The sequence below is a fragment of the Pantherophis guttatus genome, chromosome 4, assembly GCF_059756535.1.
Source record: "Pantherophis guttatus breed Tessera chromosome 4, ASM5975653v1, whole genome shotgun sequence".
In the NCBI taxonomy this organism is placed as follows: Eukaryota; Metazoa; Chordata; class Lepidosauria; order Squamata; family Colubridae; genus Pantherophis; species Pantherophis guttatus.
Window position 1 is genome coordinate 90,651,171 of NC_142066.1, and position 20,718 is coordinate 90,671,888.

Below are 20,718 nucleotides of genomic sequence, written 5' to 3' on the forward strand. Positions count from 1 at the left end.
AAGTAGTTTTAAAAATACAGCATAAGCAGAATACCAAAAAAGGAGATGGGGTTAAACTATAAAAAGCTATTAAACAGATTTCTAGAATGCTAATAGATTTTTCATCATGATTAAGTTTAAATATGTATCATTCTTATCAAAGGTGCTATGAAAACCAACAATTTACTAAAGTAGAGTTATTTATCACATTTGCGAAAGGAACAAGATTTATCTATATCTGAAACAATGCAGGTATTCTATACCAGAGTTGTTCCAAGCACTGTTGCTAAAGTAATAATTATACCAAAATTGACACACAAAAAGACATTTCACAAATTAATGATAATGATGATAATAATAATAATAATAATAATAATAATAATAATAATAATAATAGACAATTGGAGTTAGACAATTTGGACAGAAAAACAAGGAAGCTTATGACAATGAATCATGCCTTGCACCCTAAAAGTGATGTTGACCGATTATATTTACCAAGAGCAGAGGGTGGTCGAGGACTCCTACAAGTAAAGCAGACTGTGGAAGAAGAAAAACGCATATTAAATGATTACATCCAGAAAAGTGAAGAATCAATGATTAAGGAAATAAATAAAGGAGGCCTTCTAAAGACAACTAAAACAAAAGCAGAATATAAGAAAGAAGTAATTGAGCAGCGAACTGAAAATTGGAAAAGCAAAGCTCTGCATGGCCAATACTTGAAAAATATTGAAGGCAAAGCTGACCAGAAACTAACTTGGAACTGGTTAAGATCAGGAGTACTGAAAAAAGAAACAGAAAGCTTTATTTTGGCAGCTCGAGAACAAGCCCTAGCCACAAACTGCATGAAGGCAAAAATTCAACATGTTACCACCAACAGCAAATGCCGCCTCTGTAATGAGAAAGATGAGTCGACCACATGATGCAACAAAATTTCACAAACTGACTACCTAAAATGCCATGACTGCGTTGCTAAGATATTCACTGGAAATTGTGCCAGAAGTTTGGATTTTAGTACAGCAAAAACCAGTGGGAACATCAGGTTGAGAAAGTTTTAGAGAATGAGAAACTCAAGATCTTGTGGGAATTCAGGATTCAGACTGACAGGCACTTGGTCTACAACACACCTGACATAACAATAGTTGAAAAGAAAAAAGTATGGTTCATTGACATTGCAATACCTGGTGATGCACAGATTGAAGATAAGCAGCAAGAAAAAATCACAAAGTACCGGGACTTGCAAATTGAAGTTGAGCGACTGTGGAAAAAGAAATCGTGTGCTGTCCCGATTGTAATTGGAGCCCTTGGAGCAATACCCAAAGGGCTACCCCGCTATTTAGAAATTCTAAATTTACCGGATCTAAACATTTTGACTCTACAAAAAACCACCTTACTTGGAACAGCTTACATCCTCCAACGATACCTTAACAGTTCCTAGGTCCTTGGTTAGGACTTGAGCTGCTGAACTATTAACCAGCCACAAAGGCTCTGAATCTCACTAAAGATTAACCAATAATAATAATAAAAGGCCTACCCCGCTATTTAGAAATTCTAAATTTACCGGACTTGAACATTTTGACTCTATAAAAACTACCTTACTCGGAACAGTTTACATCCTCCAACGATACCTTAACAGTTCCTAGGTCCTTGGTTAGGACTCGAGCTGCTGAGCTATTAATCAGCCTCAAAGGCTGTGAATCTCACTAAAGATTAAATAACAACAACAACAACAACAACAACAATATATTGTCAAAAATGAGAATGGGCGTTGGTCCTACCTGAACGCCATTTCTAGTAGACCTGGTAGAGAGCATCCAGGAATGGATAGTAGCTCTATATCTTCTGCATGTAGACTGAGCATGTGATCTTTATTTGCATATGTGGTCATTCCCCAGTTCAGCGAAGGCATAGCGATGAATAGAGTTGTAACCTGTAAAATAGTAGCCCCTCCTGGACTGTGGACCAGATGTAAGGGTGGGGCTGGATGCTCTCTACCAGCTCTACTAGAAATGGCATTCATATAGGAGCATCCAGGAATGGGACATACCAAAGCCGGCTTGTCCCCTTTGGGCAGGAACAATCTGGTCCTAAGACCTCAACACTACAAACCCACTGGACTCGCCTCACAAATGCCGCCTCTGCCAAGGCAAAGGACTCCAACTTATAGTGCCTAATAAATGGAGATGTGGAGGACCAGGTAGCCACTCAACACACTTCCTCAATAGAGGCCTGTGTCGCCCATGCTGCAGTCATGGCCGCGCTCCTGGTGGAATGCGCTGTTATGTGCCTAGGTGTTGGTAGGTTCTGAATCTTGTATGCCTTGGCAATACAAGCTCTAATCCAATGACCCACCGTAGAAGGAGTGACTCTGTGTCCTAGTGTAGATGGTTGGAATGAGATAAACAAGGATTCCGTCTTCCTGAAGGAAGACGTGCATTTAATGTAGATACATAGGGCCCTTCTAACATATCCATCTCTGCTCTTGGGCATGTCTCGGCCCAGGGTAGAAGTTACGCAAGAACAATTCCTGGGCCCTATGAAACCATGAATTGACTTTAGGAATTAAAGAAGGGTCAAACAGAGGACAAATGTGAGTACCTTCCTGATGACTGCCGGAATCAAGGCAAAGGGGGGAAATGCGTATAAAAGGCCAAGAGGCCATTGACAGTGTAGGGCATCAATCCCTTCCGCCCCCCATGATCTGAACCTGCTGAAAAAACTCAGCAGGTGTTTTCTGGAGAGGCAAACAGATCTATAACCGGCCTCCCGTAACGAACTGTCAAGAGCTCCGACAGGAGTGCGAGTGGTACTGTGCCCATGTCCATGATGACCCATGCTAACTGTTGCAGGCTGTTCGGTCTCTCTGGGGAGAGAGAGACCATGCATATGGATGTATCTATTATGGCTCCCAGATGGAGCAATCTGGTGGCCAGAGAAAATTGACTTTTCCCGTTGTTTATTGGAAAGCCATGTTTTTGTAAGACTTGGATTGTAATCCTGAGGTCTGCCTTTGCCTGAACTGCTGACGAGGACTGAATCAGGATGTCGTCCATGTAACATTGGACCCTGATTTATATGGATCGAAGGTGGGCTGCCAGAGCTGCCAAGATCTTTGTAAAGGCACTTGGCGCTGAGGACAGGCCGAATGGCATGGCCTTGTATTGAGAGTGCCTTTCAGCATAGGCGAAGTGGAGGAACTGTCTGTGAGCAGGTCTGATGGGTATATGGAGATATACCTCTGTGAGGTCTATGGAGATGAGGAAGTCGCCCTGTCGTATATCTTCCAGAATTGATAGGAGTGACTGCATTTTGAAGCATTTGTTCTCCAGAAATTTGTTCAGATGTTTGAGGTCTAAAATAGCTCTGCACACCCCGGAGCTCTTTTGAACCAAAAACAGTATTGGTCATTTCATGTCAAGTGATCTGGGGCTCTCAAGTCGACTATCACAGATTTTGATGAAATTTGGTGTGAACACACAAACACGTCCCCAATGAACATTGGTAAAGTGTTATGTTTGCCGATGCAATACTTGCAGAGATATAGTCATTTGTATGACCCCATACCACAGCATTCGACAGTATGACTGTGAGATTTCAGCAACTTTGAGTCATATCTCCGGCAATATTTTGTTGAGAGTAACAAAACTTGGCCATCTTGTACAACTTGTTGTGTTCTATTAAACAAAATAATAAAACCATTCTCAAGAGCGATCTTCATCTAGATAATTGGGAGCAAAGTTGGCCGAAAATAACTGCAATGCGAAAAAAGTTCGGCTTCTTATATCTCTGGAAGGAAAGGTATGAGAAACGTGAAACTTTGTGGGTAATAGCTTAGCAACACAAGGTTGTCAAATATAAAATTTTATTCTCCGACTGCTTTCCAATAGTTCACAAATTGAGTGTAAAGTTGAGAGTTTTTGTAAAAATGCCAAAAAATGGGACCCTTCTCATAACAACTCACCTGATAAAATACAGGGAAACACCAATATTTTCATGTACAATTGCTGTTATTAGATGTAGTGCCTTTTGATGTAGTGCCTTTGAATATAGCTAAATTTTGTTACACTGCCTGCAAAATTTGATTGCAGTGACAGTCCACATCAATTGTTTAAAAAATCTTGCCTTTTATTTTATTTTGTTTTGTTTTGAATGCTTCTTATTTGTAATGCTGGTCTGTGACCATAATAAAAAATACTATTTTGTCATAATCAAACACTCCCTGAATGCACAAAATACATATATATACAGCTACACCAGGTGAAGTAGGCATTTTTAAAATACCAGCTTCAGCCCATCTCTAAGTGGTTCAAATCTAAATCAAATAGTATAATAATTGAAATCCAATAATAAAGCATTAGTAAAACAGTAATGTAAGTGAAAAGGCTTTTAAAACTAGGGAAAATTAATAATTCTTCCTGATTCTTGACACTGAAAAGGTCATCAGAATAATTCCAGGTGAGCTCAAATGGATGTTTCTCTTGGTAGTCTCTTATGATTTAAAAGAAAGGGCTGTCCAATGAAAAGTTTTCAATTTGCATATTAGTCACTAGGCAGATTTACTGGTGATTCAATGAAGGTATTATGAGTTAAAATATAAAATTCCAACTCATCTCAATAAAATCAGTCTGATAAAGCTGCCCAAAGTCAACTTGTAAAGGAGATGGATGGCATAGAAATATAATAAATAAATAAAATAAATAAATTCACTTTTTATCACTTTTATAATAATCAAAACCATTCCTTTCTATCACTGCTTTAGCTTCTATCTAATGTACCTAGTTTATTTTTCCTAAATTCTTCTAAATTTAATTATAAACCAAAAAGAGTAATTAAGGAATTCAATGGTTTTGAAACTGAATTAATTAAATTAATAAATACATTTGGTTATGTTCAGAGTCCTTGTTTTCTGTCAATTTTCTGCTTTCTTTGTTCTTTTCTATAAAGAGTTCTGAGTTATCTACTTTAGAAAGTTGGAAAAGAATTTATAAGTTAAATAAAACAGACTAAAATCTTACATAAGATACATTCTGTCTGTCCATCCATCCAGTTTTTCTACTATTTATTTGTATTTACTTGTTAGATTTGTACTTATCTTTTTTCTGGAAACTCGAGAAAGCCTTAGCTTTACACTTCTATATTGTCTAATAGCCCTGTAGATATTTTGTGCTACAAGAGGATCATTGGCCAAATATCATTTATAGCTGACAGATTTGTATCTAAACTCTCTATCCAAGGTCATGATATAAAAGACAAATATATTTCAGAAAAAAACATTTTGGGGTTAAGAAGAAACCAAAGTGTAATAGGAAAAGAAAGTGTTAATTCATGTAATTATATTGATGTTGTATGATAGAATACAAAGACTCTTTTCTATTCTTCAGTCTCTTTACAAATAATTATTTCATGATGAAATTTAATCACCCGTTATCGGTATTTCCTCTAATTCTAAAGTGCAAGAATTTCTAGAACTTTAATTTGGCAATAACAAAACAATTAAATTGAAATTTCTCTTCCATTAACATTTTATCTGTAAAGCCAAATATGAATTATAAATACATTGCTTTTGAGGAGATTAGGCATAAAAGAAGTGCCAAATCCCTTTCAAAATAGCCACTAAGCCTAAGAGTATATATTAAAAAGATGTAAGGAAAGGAAAACAGCTGTCAGATCTCTAAAAGTGATACTGCCATTCAATTGGGAGGGGGGGGGGCTTGGATTCGATTTATTAGCATTGCCTGTGTCAACAGATATTTTACAACCTATATCTTGGCGCCAAAGCGTCCTGAGATCTCCTTAACTTTGGGGAAGGGGCGTTGGTCCTACCTGATACGCACCTCCTCGTTGGGTGGAGACAGCAGCCAGGAATGGGTGTTCTCACCTGTTCAGATTGAAGGATTGAGACTGTTGCAAAATTAAGCTCCTCCCTTGTTGCTAGGGATCTCCAGCTTTTTACAAAGACGAATAACAGCCTCGATGTCTTGGGAAAGGAAAGAAAGGTTAGTAAAGAAGACCAGACAGTCCAAGGGTGGGGCTGGCTGTTGTCTCCACCCAACGAGAAGGTGCATATCAGGTAGGACCAACGCCTCTTCTCCATTGTGGGTGGAGACAGCAGCCAGGAATTGGAGATACCAAAGCTTCATGTCCCAACTACGGGTGGGCCCCAGTCTGGTTTTATGTCTCTGCATCAGAATGAACCCGCTGCAGAACCCTGTGGCCAAATGCCGTCTCCATCGATGCAAACTGGTCCAGTTTATAGTGCCTCACAAAGGTCAAAGAAGACGTCCAAGTTGCTGCCCTGCAGATCTTGTTCAAGGACGTCTGTGTGGCCCAGGCCGCAGAAGTAGCCGCACTGCACATGGAATGCGCCATCAGACGTGATGGTCGTGGCAAGGAATGCAGTTCATACACCTTGGCAATCGTCTGCCAAATCCATCTGCCAAGAGGTGGAGGAAGAGACCTTGGCACCTAAAGACACTGGAATAAAAGAAACAAACAAGGACTCTGTTCTGCGGATGTCAGCAGTCCTCTTGGGATAAATACGAAGGGCCCTCCGTACATCCAACGTGTGCCAGCATCGTTCTAAAGGGTGAGCTGGATGCAGACAAAAATTTGGAAGGACCAGGTCCTGCGTGCGATGGAAAGTCATATTGACCTTTGGGATGAAGGTGGGGTCCATACGAAGGACCATGCGGTCAGAATGAAAAATGCAAAGGTCACTACGTACAGAAAGGGTGGCAACTTCTGAAATTGGCCTGGCGGAGGTAATTGCCACCAAAAGGCGACTTTGCATGAAAGCGTATGGGGCTCCCGTAAGGGAGTTCAAAACAATGGTTAGATCCCAAGTGGGATATCTGTGTACCACTGGGGGACATAAGTTAGAGGCTGCCCACAGGAACCTATGTATGAGAGGGTGCTGGGACAAGGAAAAAAGGGACCCACAAGTGAGGACTGTAGAGATAGCCGCCACCTGGCTCCGTAGAGTATTGGGTGAAAGTCTCCTCTCGAGCCCATCCTGGAGAAAAATCAGGATGTGAACAATTGAGGCCTGAAGGACGGAAACCCCCATACGGTCACACCAAGCACAAAAAGCCCTCCAAGTGGCCGAATAAATGTGGTCCGTGGACAGCCTCCGGGATGCTTGGATGATCCGGATAACCCTGGAGGGAATGTTGTCCTTACTCAAAGCGCACCGCTCAAGCGCCAGGCGGTCATTTGCACCCACTGAAGGTCCGGGTGGAACAACGCCCCCTGGCTAAGCAAGTCCACAGGCTGAGGGACTCTCCAGGGAGGGGCCACCGACAATGATTTGAGGTTGGCCGGGGCCAATGTGGTGCTAGAAGAATGACCTCCACCCACTCCTCCAGAATCTTCTGTACCACTTGTGGAATGAGTGGCAATGGGGGAAAGGCGTAAAGAAGCCCCTTCGGCCAATGACCACGAAGAGAATCCACTCCCTCTGCCTGAGGAACTGGAAAGCGAGTATAGAAGTGGGGGAGCTGAGCATTCTCCGGTGTAGCGAAGAGATCCACCTCTGGAGAACCAAAGAGGACCGACAGGTCCTGGAAGATCCACAGGTGAAATCGCCACTCTGCATGGTCGATAGTCTGGCGGCTGAGCCAGTCCGCTTGTACATTGGCTGTCCCTGAGATGTGTTCCGCCATCAAAGATTGCAGGTGTCGCTCCACCCATAGACCCAATCTGGAAGCCTCCAACATCAGGCCCATGGATCTGGTGCCCCCTTGGCGGTTTATGTGGACTTTTGTGGCCACATTGTTGGTGAGCACCAACACATGTTGGTCCATCACCAGTTGGCTGAAGTGTCTGAGGGCCAAATAGACCGCATGCAGTTCTAACCAATTGATGCTCCTGCGCTGGTCGTGGGCTGACCACAATCCCTGAGCGACCTGCATCTGAAGATGGGCCCCCCAACCGGAAAGACTGGCATCCATCGTCAATACAAGAGAGTGAGGCTCGTAGAAGAGCCACCCTTTGGAAATGATTGGAGACCTCCACCAGGTTAGGGACTGTCTGATGCTGGGGGGAACCCGGACCCTGGCTTGGGAATTGCCTTTGCCCGTCTTCTGAAAAGGCAAGAGAAACCATTGAAGGTCCCTCGTATGAAGGCGAACCCATGGGGTAATGTGGATGGCCGAAACCATCTTACCCAGTAAGGTAGACAGCAAGGCCAGGGGAACCTTAAACTCCTTCTGAACTTTGATCACAACTTCTTTAAGGCTGACCTGTCGCTCCTATGAAAGATAGACTCTACCTTTTAGGGAATCTATTACTGCCCCCAAGTGCAGAATAGGTGTCCACGGAACCATTTGACTTTTTGCTATAATAATAGAAAAGCCGTGCTGTTGAAGACAATGTATAGTTCCGTGATGGTGAACCTATGGCACGGGTGCCACAGGTGGCACGTGGAGCCATATTGGTGGGCACGCGAGCTCAGCTCTGGCATGCATGCGTGCGCAGGCCAGTTGATTTTCAGGCCTTCTGGACCCACAAGAAGTCAGGAAACATGCTGTTTCCAGCCTCCAGAGGGCCTCTGGGGGGGTGGGGAAGGCTGTTTTTGTCTTCCCCAGGCTCCTAGAAAGGCTCTGGAGCCTGAGGAGAGCGAAAAATAGGCCTACTGGGCCCACCGTGCCATCGCGTGCCAAAAGCAGGGGGGACATGGGTGGGCAGGGTGCATAGAATTATGGATGTGGGCACACGTGCGTGTGACCCCCCCATGCTCCCCACGCTTTTGGCACACGATGGCAAAAAGGTTAGTCATCACTGGTATAGTTACTTGGAGATCCTCTAAGGAACGCTGTTCAGAAGAGGACTGAATTAAAATGTCATCCAAGTAACACTGAACTCGGACCGGGATGGCCCGAAGATGAGCCGCCAAGGCAGCTAGTACCTTAGTAAAGGCACGGGGGGCAGAAGACAATCCAAATGGTAAAGCATGGTATTGATAATGCGCACCAGCATAGTAAAACCACAGATATTTGCAATGTGGGGAAAAGATGGGGATATGTAAATAAGCCTCAGTGAGGTCAACAGAAGTGAGGAAATCGCCCCTCTGATGCCAGCCAAGATAGATTGAAGAGACTGGGCATTGGTACTTACCTGATACGCCCCTTCTCTGACAGGCGGGCATGGCAGTCAGGATGGGAGGTGACCTGGGTACGAGTTGTTTAGGACCGAGTCTGCAGGAAGAACGAAGCCCCGCCTCCTTGTTATAGCTGTCAGTTTTGAGACAAGGACATACCGGCAGACTGACGTGTCTAGAATAAGATAAAGAAATACCATGAAAGGAACCTCCCCCCCAAGCCCCATCACATGGGGATGGCCCAGAAGGGTGGGGCTGACTGCTGTGCCAGCCTGTCAGAGAAGGAGCGTATCAGGTAAGTACCAACGCCCATTCTCCTAAAGGCGGGAACGGCAGTCAGGATGGGACATACCAAAGTCCTGAGTCCTGTAGGGAGGGAGATGGCCGGCCCCATAGCTAGGAGACCTGATGGATGCCCTGGAGGACCCTCCAGCCGAAGGCTGCGTCCGCAGAGGCGTAAGTATCCAGACGATAATGCCTGATGAAGGCGGTAGGAGAGGCCCACTTGGCCGCTCGGCAGATTTCTTCCATGGATGCCCGAGTAGACCAGGCGGCTGATGTCGTGGTGCTTCTGGTGGAATGCGCCGTGATGCCGCGAGGGATCGGAAGAGACTGAGAGTTGTAGGCTGCCGAAATGCAGGCCCGGATCCATTGGCCCAAGGTGGAGGCTGAAATTCTGGAGCCCAAGGATGACGGAAGAAAGGAAACGAATAAAGCCTCAGTGTGTCTGAGCGAGGAAGTACGAGCAATGTAAATCTTAATGGCCCGTCGTACATCCAACGTGTGCCAGAGCTTTTCTCGGCGATGGTGCGGCCTCGGACAGAAATTTGGGAGATCTAATTCCTGGGATCTGTGGAATACAGTGTTAACTTTCGGAATATACGAAGGGTCCAATTGAAGGACAACCCTGTCCGGGTGAATGATACAGAGTTCCTTGCAAATTGACAATGAAGCCATCTCCGAAATACGATGTGCGGAGGTGACCGCCACTAGGAAGGCCACTTTCAATGATAGAAACCGAAGGGAGACCTCTCTCAAGGGCTCAAAGGGTGGCTTAAGAAGGGCCCCAAGGACCTTAGGAAGGTCCCACGACGGAAACTGATGTATCGTCGGTGGACGGAGGTTGGTAGCCCCCCGTAAGTATTGACGAATCAGGAGATGCCTGGAAATAGAATCCTTCGAACTACAGGAAAGGACTGAAGCGAGAGCCACTACCTGGCGTCAGAGCGTATTAGGGGAAAGGCCTGCAACAAACCTCTCTTGAAGGAAGTCCAGAACATGTTCCACCGATGATAAGGTAGGTAAAATGCTTCCGGCACCAGGTAGAAAAGGCCCGCCAGGTAGCATTGTAAATTCGTGTAGTAGAGCTCCTAGATGCCTGAATGATGGCAATGACACCCGCGGAGAGAGGAATGCTCGTCATGTGGAGCCACTCAGCCTCCAAGCGGTTAAGCGAAGCCATTGCGGGTCTGGATGAGTCAGATGACCCTGCAGAAGTACGATCCTGTCATCTGGTATCTGCCAAGGCTGTTGTATCGAGAGGGATCGCAGGTCCGCAAACCATGGGTGACGACTCCAAAAGGGTGCCAGAAGTATGACCTCCGCCTGTTCCTTTAGAAGTTTCCCGATGACCTTTGGAATTAGAGGAATTGGCAGAAAGGCGTACAGGAGGAGTCCGGGTGGCCATGTGCTGTGTAGAGCGTCCACCGCCTCTGCCCCTGGAGTGGGAAACCTTGCAAAGAACCATGGCAGCTGGTGATTGGAGCCGGAGGCAAACAGGTCCACTGCAGGATGACCGAAGCGGACTGCCAACTCCTGGAACAGATCCGGGTGAAGGCTCCATTCGCCTGGATCGATCGGACACCTGCTGAGAGAGTCCGCTGTCAGATTCTCCATCCCCGAGATGTGTGCCACCTGATTGAGGCCAGATTGACTTCTGCCCAGGCTCCCAACTTGTGAGATTCATGCATTAGAGTCCGCGAGCGGGTGCCCCCAAGCCTGTTTACATGGGTCTTGGCCGAAACATTGTCTGTCAGGACAAGGATATCTCGGCCCTGGACCAGTTGCCGAAAACTCTGAAGGGCGAGAAAGATGCCCCGAAGCTCCAATATGTTGATGTTCATGGCCGCTCTGCGAGAGGACCATTGACCCTGTGCCAGATGGAACCCCAGATGAGTGCCCCAATCCAAAAGGCTGGCTTCTGTCATTAAGATCAGGCGGTGCGGATCGCGGAACCTGCTGCCCCTGTATATCGCCTCAGATGTCCACCAGGTCAGAGACTGGAGCACGAGAGGAGGTAGAATCACCCGTACAGCAGATGAGCCTCTGCAGGACTGTTGAAAGGGGAGGAGGAACCATTGAAGGTCCCTGCTGTGTAGCTGTGACCAAGGGACGATCCCGAACGTAGACACGAGCGTTGTCGTACCTGGAAAGCTAATGCTATTATACTTGATATGCGCTCCGGGGAGAGAAAGATCTCTGAGCTTATCGTATCAATTACAGCCCCCAGGTGTTGGAGTCGAGTTGAGGGGGATAAGTGGCTTTTTCTCCAATTAATGGAAAACCCATGCTCCTGCAAAACCTGCAGGGTTAAACTTAAAACCCTGTTGGGCCTGACCCAAAGATCGGGACAAAATTAGAATATCGTCAAGGTAAAATAAAACCCTAATAGGGAGATCGCTGAGATATGCCATGAGGGCTGCCATAATCTTTGTAAAAACCCTAGGGGCTGAGGACAACCCAAAGGGGAGAGCCCGGTATTGATAGTGATTCCCATTATAACAAAAACGAAGGAATTGACGATGTTCGGGAAGGATAGGAACGTGAAGGTAAGCCTCTGTCAAATCAATTGATGATAAAAGGTCTCCTTCCCTGATGGAAAGCAAAATAGTCTGAAGGGAATGCATCTTGAACCGGCGATAAATTAAATGCCAGTTCAAGGCTTTAAGATCCAGGATAGGGCGCCAATCCCCTGATGGTTTCTGAACTAAAAATAGGTGGGAATAAAACCCCTTCCCGAACTCCGGTCTAGGCACTGGCTGAATGGCCCTGGAGGTCAAAAGGTGCCTAATGGCCGTTTCAACTCGGGCCCTCTTGATCCTATTAAGGGAAACAGGGCAACGCAAAAACAACTGTGGAGGGTTAGACTTAAATTCAAGGGAAAGCCCAAATCTAACAACATTTTTAACCCAATTATCCGAAATAGTGGAATCCCACTTAGAGGCAAAAAGGGCCAAATGCTCCCCAATTACAGAAGGGGGAAAACTAACGAGACCTCCCGAAGGGACGGCCACATCCTCCACGAGGGGTTCTCCTGGGGAGATAACGGGGACCCTGTCTAACCTGGTTATCCTGATGGGTAGGTCCCCTGGGCTGATAGGAGCGCTGGTACCGTTGTTGGTAAGGGACAGTGTCTGAGGTCCGAAAGGCCGAAGGCCGAAAGGAACTCATGTGTCTGAAATCAGAACATCGAGAAAGTGATGGTAACACCTTACGGTGATCTCGGGTCTCGATTAGAAGTGGCTCCAGGGGAGCTCCAAACAGCTTGTCTCCTGCATACGGAGAGGATACGAGATGCCACTTATTGCGGATGTCGGCCTGCCAGTTCTTTAACCAAAGCAACCGCTGGGAGGTAACAGCTGACCCAATGGCTTTTGCTGAGAAACGAGCAGCATTTAGAGTGGTATCCGCTGAAAACTTGCCTGCCGCCAGGATCTTATTTATGTCCTGGTGTGACCGGACATCTGAAGCCGGGATGCGGCTGTGCAACTGCTTCAACCAAAGGATGGAAGCTCTGTTAAAGAATGCCGCAGATGCTGCCTGCACTGACCAGGCCGAAGCCTGATGGCCCTTAATAAGAGACCTCTCAGCCTTTCTATCCTCCGGGCGCAGGGACTCCTCTGAAGGACCAGACAATGGAGATGGTGAAGCGAGGGCCACTATTGGAGCATCTACTGACAGAATCTGTAATAGGCTGGAATATTCTGTAGCCAGATTATAGAACCTTCTATCGAGTGAATTTGGTACCGGACCAGACTTGGGAACTTCCACTGTCTCTGTAACACGTCCGAGAACAACTTGGGCGCTGGAATTGTTTCAGTCAGAACTGAAGTTTCCTCAAACAACACAGTAGTGTGATCAGAACCAATGGAAGCGTCCTTAGGCTTAACAGCGGGGCTTCCCAAGCGGGTGGTAGTCTGCGCCTTAAACAATAGAGACCTAAACATCTGAGGACGAAACAGACCAATAAAAGAGGACTGATCGGGCTCTAGGCCCTCATCCTCTGATAAATCCTGGTCAATAATAGCCTCCTCTTCCACAGAAATAGACCCGTGGCTGTCCCGGGAGGGAGACACTGCCCATTCCTGAATATGAGAAGCCTCCTCTAAGGGTTGAGATCTTTTTTTTTTTTATTTTATTGAAAAGTTTTACAAAAAGTTTACATATTTCCCCCCCTCTTCCCTACCTCAACCTCCCCCCTCCCCTTCCCAGAACAAATTACAGGGTATAAACTTCAACAATCATAATCAATCCTAATCTAAACAATTATGACATTTCACATCTCTTGTTTCTTCAATTCCCTAATTACCCGCCTAGCTTTATTACTTAAAGACACACTAAATATCTATATAATCATTCATAACCTATCTGCAATTTCTTATTCCGATATTTATTTTGAATATAATCTATCCACCTTCTCCAGTCTCTTAAATATCTTTCATTTGAATGATCCTTCAGGTACGCCGAGATTTTTGCCATTTCCGCTAGATTTATAACTTTCATTGTCCACTCTTGGATTGTAGGTAAATCTTGCTTCTTCCAATATTGTGCCACCAACAGTCTTGCTGCAGTTATTAAATTCAAAATCAATTTAGTCTCTATAACTGTACAATCCGTAACTATACCCAAAAGAAACAGCTGTGGTGTAAATTTCAACCTCTTTTTAAGAATATTTTGTAAAATCCACCAGATTTTAATCCAAAACGCTTTAACCTTTTTACATGTCCACCAAATGTGAAAATAAGTAGCATCCTCACAATTACATCTCCAACATTTTGGTTGTACATTCGGATACATACGAGATAACTTTTTTGGATCTAGATGCCATCTATAAAACATTTTATAAAAGTTCTCCCTTAAATTTTGCACTTTGGTAAATTTCACATTTGTTACCCATATTTTCTCCCACGTTTCCATCATTATTGGCTGTTCAAAATTCTGCGCCCATTTTATCATACAGTCCTTAACTAGCTCTGTTTCCGAGTCCATCTCTATCAGTATATTATACAATCTTTTTATATGCATTGGGCTTTGATCTCTAATTTGTTTAATTAAATTTTCATCACTTTGTATAACACCAGTTTTCTGGTCTTTTCTCCATCTGGCTTGTAATTGTACATATTGAAACCATGTTTGAATTATTTTCTCCTCTTTCAACACATTCACAGATTTTAATTTTAATATACCTCCCTCCATAATGAGAATATCTTTATACGTAATTACATCCTGTCTACATTCTATACTCGTATTCTCTATTGCGTGCCTGGGTGCTGTCCATATAGGTATTTTTTCATTTAACTTATATTGATATTTCTTCCAGACACGCAATAAAGCATTTCTCAGTATATGACTCTTAAATGCTCTGTCCACCCTTTTTTCATACACTATATAAGCATGCCAACCATAGACCAGATCATACCCTTCAATATTCAATATCCTTCCATTTGTTAAATTAATCCAATCACTAATTGCTGATAAAACAGCTGCTTCATAGTACAATTTTAAATTTGGCATTTTCAGTCCTCCTCTTTCTCGTATGTCCTGCATTATTTTCAATTTTATCCTTGGTTTCTTACCTTGCCATACGAACTTATTAATACCTTTCTGCCACTCTTCCAGGTTGGCATCCTTTTTTAGTATTGGTATCATTTGAAAGAGGAACAAAAACCTAGGCAACACATTCATTTTTATAACTACTATTCTACCCAACAAGGACAATTGTAGTTTTTTCCAATTATCCATTTCAACTTGTATTTTATGCCATATCAATTCATAATTATACTTATACAATTTACCATTAGAAGATGCAATATAAACTCCTAAATACTTGACTTTTTTAACTATTTCACATCCCGTTACCCTTCCTCCATCATATCAAAAAAAGTCTTAGGCAGTCTAGATCGCAATTTGGTAGATTGTACTATTCTTTTCTTATCAATACTAGGGTCTAACACTCCGTTCCAATCTCCCATCAGTATACATGAATTATAATCCCAATGTAATAATTTTGTATGTATCAACTTATAAAATTTCTCTTGCTGTTGATTGGCAGCATATATCCCCAATAAGAGTGTTTTCTTTCCTTCTATCATTATCTCAATTGCCAGAAATCTTCCTTGTTGATCTGCCTCAACTAATTTAGCCGTCAAATCTCTTTTCAAGTAAATCACTATTCCATTCTTTTTTTCCGGGGCTGATGCAGCAAAATGTGTTCCCAATTTTGTATTTATTAAATATTTTTGGTCAGTTGTCCTTATATGTGTTTCCTGCAGGCATATTATTTCATTTTTAAATTGTCTCAAATGGTGAAATATTTTCTTCCTTTTTTTTGTGGTGAGTTTAAACCATTAACATTCCAGGTTAAGAACCTAGAAGCCATCCTCAGAATCTCGAAGCTTGGCGAGAACCGCTTGATCATCCTCTTGGAATTTTCTTTTAGGTCTCGCCCCTCCCACAGCTTCTACACCAGTATTCACTTCTTGTGATAAAGCCTGCTCTTGTAACTTTTTTAACTCTTCAACTTTACGTTTAGTAGCTGCTCTGGTTTGTCTTTGATCTTTGCCTTCTTCTTGTTTTTCAACTATATCCCATGCTTGGACAGCACTTGAAAGTTGCAGTACTTCCTCCTGCATACTCATAGCTCCGCCTTCCGATTGCTTCTGCAGATCCTCTTTTCTTCCCTCTGTCGCCTCTCTTGCTTTTTTGCCTCCTGGCACTGGTGGTTGTCCAGCCTTTAATATATTACTATAAAAATCTCTTGCTTTGTAAATTGTATTAAGGCGATATCGCTCTCCTGCATAATCCACTGATAATCCGACGGGGACTTCCCATCTGTATTGTACCTGTCAGTTCCTCAGCTCATCTGCCAGAAAAGCATACTCTTTCTTGGATTTCAGCATTTTGGGTGGTATTTCTTTAAATACTGCAACTTCTTGTCCTGCCACTTGCAACTTATTTTTGTAGGCAGCTTGTAAAATCTCATTTCTAATCCTTCTGGTAACAAAATAAATCACAACATCTCTTGGTAATTTCCTTTGTCTAGCTACCCATGAATTAACACGATAGATCCGATCCATTTGCCATTCGAGTTCACCTCTGGACACTCCTATAAATTGTGCCAGAGCATCTTCAAAGATCTCTTTCAGATTTTCCTTCGGATTTTCTTTCAAACCTCTTATTCTCACGGCAAATTCCATCATCTTATATTGTGTCAACAACATTTCAGCTTCTGCTTTGTCAATCTTAGTTTGTGATTCCTCAACTTTACCATCTAAAATCTCATTAGCTTGAGCAACCTCATCAATTCTATCTTCTACATAACTAACATGTTTTGCCAGTCCCTGGAGTGCAAAGACTATATCTTCCCTTATATGTTGATTTCTTGTCTTAATTATGTCCTTCATTTCTTCCATTTGATCTGAGACTCCTTTAAATGCAAATGCAATGTCCTCTTTAAAACCTTCTTTGATTTCTTTCATGGCTTCCTGAAACATCTCAAGTGTTAACATTTGTGCTTGTGGTTGTAACTGTGGTTGTAATTGAGCTTGTGTATCTGCCGGAGGCAAGAAGGTTTGCAACCTACTAGTTTGAGCTGGGGAACTTCCCGCACTCGCTGCTTTAGGCAACACCAATTTTGTCTGCTTTGAAGCCATTTTAAAATTACACAGTCTCAGGAACAGTTCTTATAGCCAGCGAGAAAAAATCAGAAAATCTTTAAGATCTTTAAATTTTAATTCCCAAAGTCCAGGATATAAGATTTAATCCAAAAATTTTTTAAGCGGAGTTGTTAACTGGTAGGCATTAATGAGTTAACAAGCCTGTAACAACTTTCTTCTTAAGTTTCACTTTCGTCTCTTTGTCTTAACGAGCCAGCGCCATCTTCCCCTCCCTTTCCACTCCAGCTCCGCTCATATAGGCTCGAAAAGAAACGATGTTCAAAGGAATTAAAGTGTAAGTACTTGCAATTATGTAGTCTCCTGTTTTTGTTCTGCCTGCTTCAATTTTCTCTTTGTATCAATTAAAAGCAGGAGCGGACGTGGCATTTTGCTCTGCCTTCTGGCAGAGGCGTCCCGGCTTTGGAGCTTTTCCCAGGTTCTTGGGGAGCTCGCACTTTTCGAGCCCCAGAATTAATTCTAGGGCTCTTATGGAGCTCTACCCTGCACCTGGCTGCTCACTTCCCCCTCTTCTCCCGGGGGGGAAGGTTCTTCGCCGCTAGACAGCTGATTTTTTGCTGTTCTAGCGGCTAACAAAGTCGTGGGGCTAGCGCTCACCCAGGGAGCATCCTCAACGTCCTACGGAGCCGCTGGAAGTCTAAGGGTTGAGATCTTATTGACAGTGCCTGATCATTAAGGTAGTCCGAGACACGAGAGGAAGCCCTTCCTCACTGGACAATGCCTTGTCTAATAGAGTCTGTAATTAATGCAGCCAAAGCCGGAGAAATTGCCTGATCTGAAGCAGAAGCTGTTGGGGTCAGGCTATCTACCTGAACCAGAGATTGAGGAGCTGCCCCTTGGAGAGGCTGCTTTGGATCTGGGACACTAACAGTCTCTTCTTGTACTGCGGAGAACACTGAGGCAGCGTCGGTAACTGGGACAATATCCTCCTGAAGAGCCCTGTCAGGGGATAGTGGAGGCAAGTTAGGGGTCTGAGGTGAAACATCAGCCAATGGCACCGTTGGAGGTGGCAAGCTAGTCGAAGACGAAGGCACTGTAGAAGAAGGCTTGGTGTTAGGCGCATAATTAGAGGAAGCCTTATGAAAGGCTCGCTCCATTTCTTTATGTCGCCGCTCTTCGTCCTTAGTATATTTAGAGGATGAAGAGGGCCGATTCCCTGATGGCCTAGAGGAGCTCTGAGTCTTAGCCTTTTTACTGGGTTGAGTGCCCCAGGTTCCCTCTTCAGGATCAGGCTCCTGGGCTCTCTTCCCTTTGCTCTTGTGTGAGCGGGAAGCCTTTTTTGAAATGAGTCCGCCATCTTGTCTTCGCCCTGAAATGGCCGCTAAGTAGTAATTGCCTCCAATATAGGCTCAAATGAGCCGCCATTCACTGCGCCCGCTGCTGAGGTGGAATCAACACTCGTTGCGCTTCAATTAGTCGAGGGCGAGCCGCAGATCGCTAGCCAAGCGGCATGAAAGCAATCGAAAAAATGGTGTGGAATGAAATTTGCGCCTCCCAGCTGCAGGGCAAAGCCCAAGTCGCAGCAGAAGCCAGGAGACGATGGAAGGAGTCTCCGGCGGGCGCACCCAAGGGTCTGCCATCCTGCAGCCCAAACCATCTAGCGGTCTTCAGCAGATCCAGGCAAAAGTCGTTCACACTGGAATGGTTGGTAACCGTGATAGAAGCAAGCCAAAAAACCTTGAAGAACAGAGAAGTCACTAGACACGTTCGTCCTACTTGACCAAGTCGAAAAAACTGACAGCTATAACAAGGAGGCGGGGCTTCATTCTTTCTGCAGACTCGGTCCTAAACAACTCGCACCCGGGTCACCTCCCATCCTGACTGCTGTTCCCGCCTTTAGGAGAATGTATTTTAAACCATTTATAAACCACGTAATGGTTTAGTCTTTTAAGGTCCAGAATAGGTCTCCATCCACCCGGGGATTTGGGAACCAGAAAAAGGAGTAAAATCCTTGGCCCACCTGGTCCTCCGGCACCCGCTGGACAGCATGGATGTCCAGTAGGTATTTCATGGCCAAATCCATGAGGGCCTTTTTGTGCCTGTCTTTAGAGATGGGGCAGCGAATAAAGAAACTCGGAGGGGTGGAGAGAAATTCAAGGGATAGATCAGATCTTACCATATCCCTGACCCAAGAGTCTGACGTGATAATGTCCCATCGGTTAGCAAATAGAGCTATGATGGGGCTGTCAGACATGCAGCTATCGTTGGCGGCGGAAAGGACAGCTTCCTCCCCATCAAAAGGGCCGCTTGCCAGGGGGAGTTCTACCTCTTATGGCCTGTCTTGAGTCCCCCGCTGTCTAAGTAGGAAGGACCCCTGAGAACGGGAAGTTCCAGGGCCCCAGTTGGATCCCCTCACAGGAGGTCTATGGAAAAAGGGAGACAATCGAGAATTAGATTTGCGTAGCGAAGAAGGCAATATCTTGCATTTGTCTTTCAACTCTATGTGGAATGGGTCCAAGGAAGAGCCAAATAAATTGCCCCCCATAAAGGGGGAAGATGCCAGGCACTACTTATGATTGGTGTCCGCCTGCCAATGTAGAAGCCAAACAAGTCGGCATGCCACCACCATGGATGCCAGCGACTTCGAAGTGAAGCGGGCAGAGTTGAGGGTGGCATTTGCAGAAAACTGGATTGCTGCGATGATTTTATTTAGATCTTGCTGCAGTCTGGAATCCTCAGGGAACAATTTGTTTTGGAGCTGACTCAACCAGAGTAATGTCACCCTGTTAAAGAAGGCGGCTGTGGTGGCAGATTTAATTGCCCAAGCAGCGCCTAAGTTGAGCCCGCTGGAGAGTTTGATCGGAGTGGCGTTCCTCACGGTGAAGACCTTCATCAGGGTCGCCCGGGATAGCAGCTTGAGGTAGTAATGCTGCAATAGGGGCATCAATCACGAGGATTTGGAGCAAAGAGGCCATGTCGGGAGCCACATTAAAGAAACGCCTGTCCAGGGAAGAAGGAACCGGAGCATATCCAGGTGACGTCCACTGGTGCTGAATAATGTCCAGGAAAAGTGGAGGAGCTGGAACAGAATCAACAAGTTTAATTGGCTCAGAGAAAAGAGGATTAAATGACTTTTGGGGCATTGGAGCGATCTCTCCAGCAGCAGGTGGGCCTAGTTGCGCCGCTTGAGACGCTTTAAAGAATAAGGACTTAAACACAGCCGGTGGGAAAATACCAGTAAAGGTCGGTTGTTCCGGCTCGAGACCCTCCGGCTCGAGACTCCTCAGATAGATCCGGGTGGTCAAACTCATCAAGGTTTGACGAGCGAGATGTGTGCGAGAGAGGTGACAGCACCGATTCTGGGCAGGAAAGCTGATCATCCTGGATATCATGTGCAGGAGATGCAGAATCCGCAGATCTCACATAAGGATCATCACCCGGCCGTAGGTAGTCAGCTTCTAATGACATCTGTAGAGCCCTGGAAAAAATCTGTTGGAGATGATCAGGGAGCAATCCTTCTCTACTATGTGTTAGAGGGGTTTCAGAAAGCCCAGGAGCTTGACCTGGGGAGGCTACCGTAGTCCCTTCAAGAGGGGGAGGAGGAGGAGGGTTAGGTGCAGAAGGGACAGAAGGCCCCCACAATGCAGTAGTGGAAACTGAAATGGGGCAGTCCCGCAGAGAGACCTGGTCAGGTGCTATCACAGAATAAGGCATTTGAGAAGGCTCCTGTAAGGTAGGGGCCTTATTCCCGCT

The 20,718-nt window shown here is 44.8% G+C and overlaps 1 protein-coding gene across 3 annotated transcripts in view; it reads right to left on the reverse strand.

Moving 5' to 3' along the window:
* Positions 1 to 20,718, reverse strand: part of ARPP21 (cAMP regulated phosphoprotein 21) — a 468,982-nt gene that overhangs the window by 382,747 nt on the left and 65,517 nt on the right. Inside the window, exon 3 of one of the 3 annotated variants that reach the window (XM_087892467.1) lies at positions 475 to 516. The exons of the other annotated variants lie outside the window; for them this stretch is intronic. The gene's annotated coding sequence lies outside the window, so the exon portion shown is untranslated. The remainder of the gene's footprint in view (positions 1 to 474; positions 517 to 20,718) is intronic. 3 annotated transcript variants of the gene reach the window in all.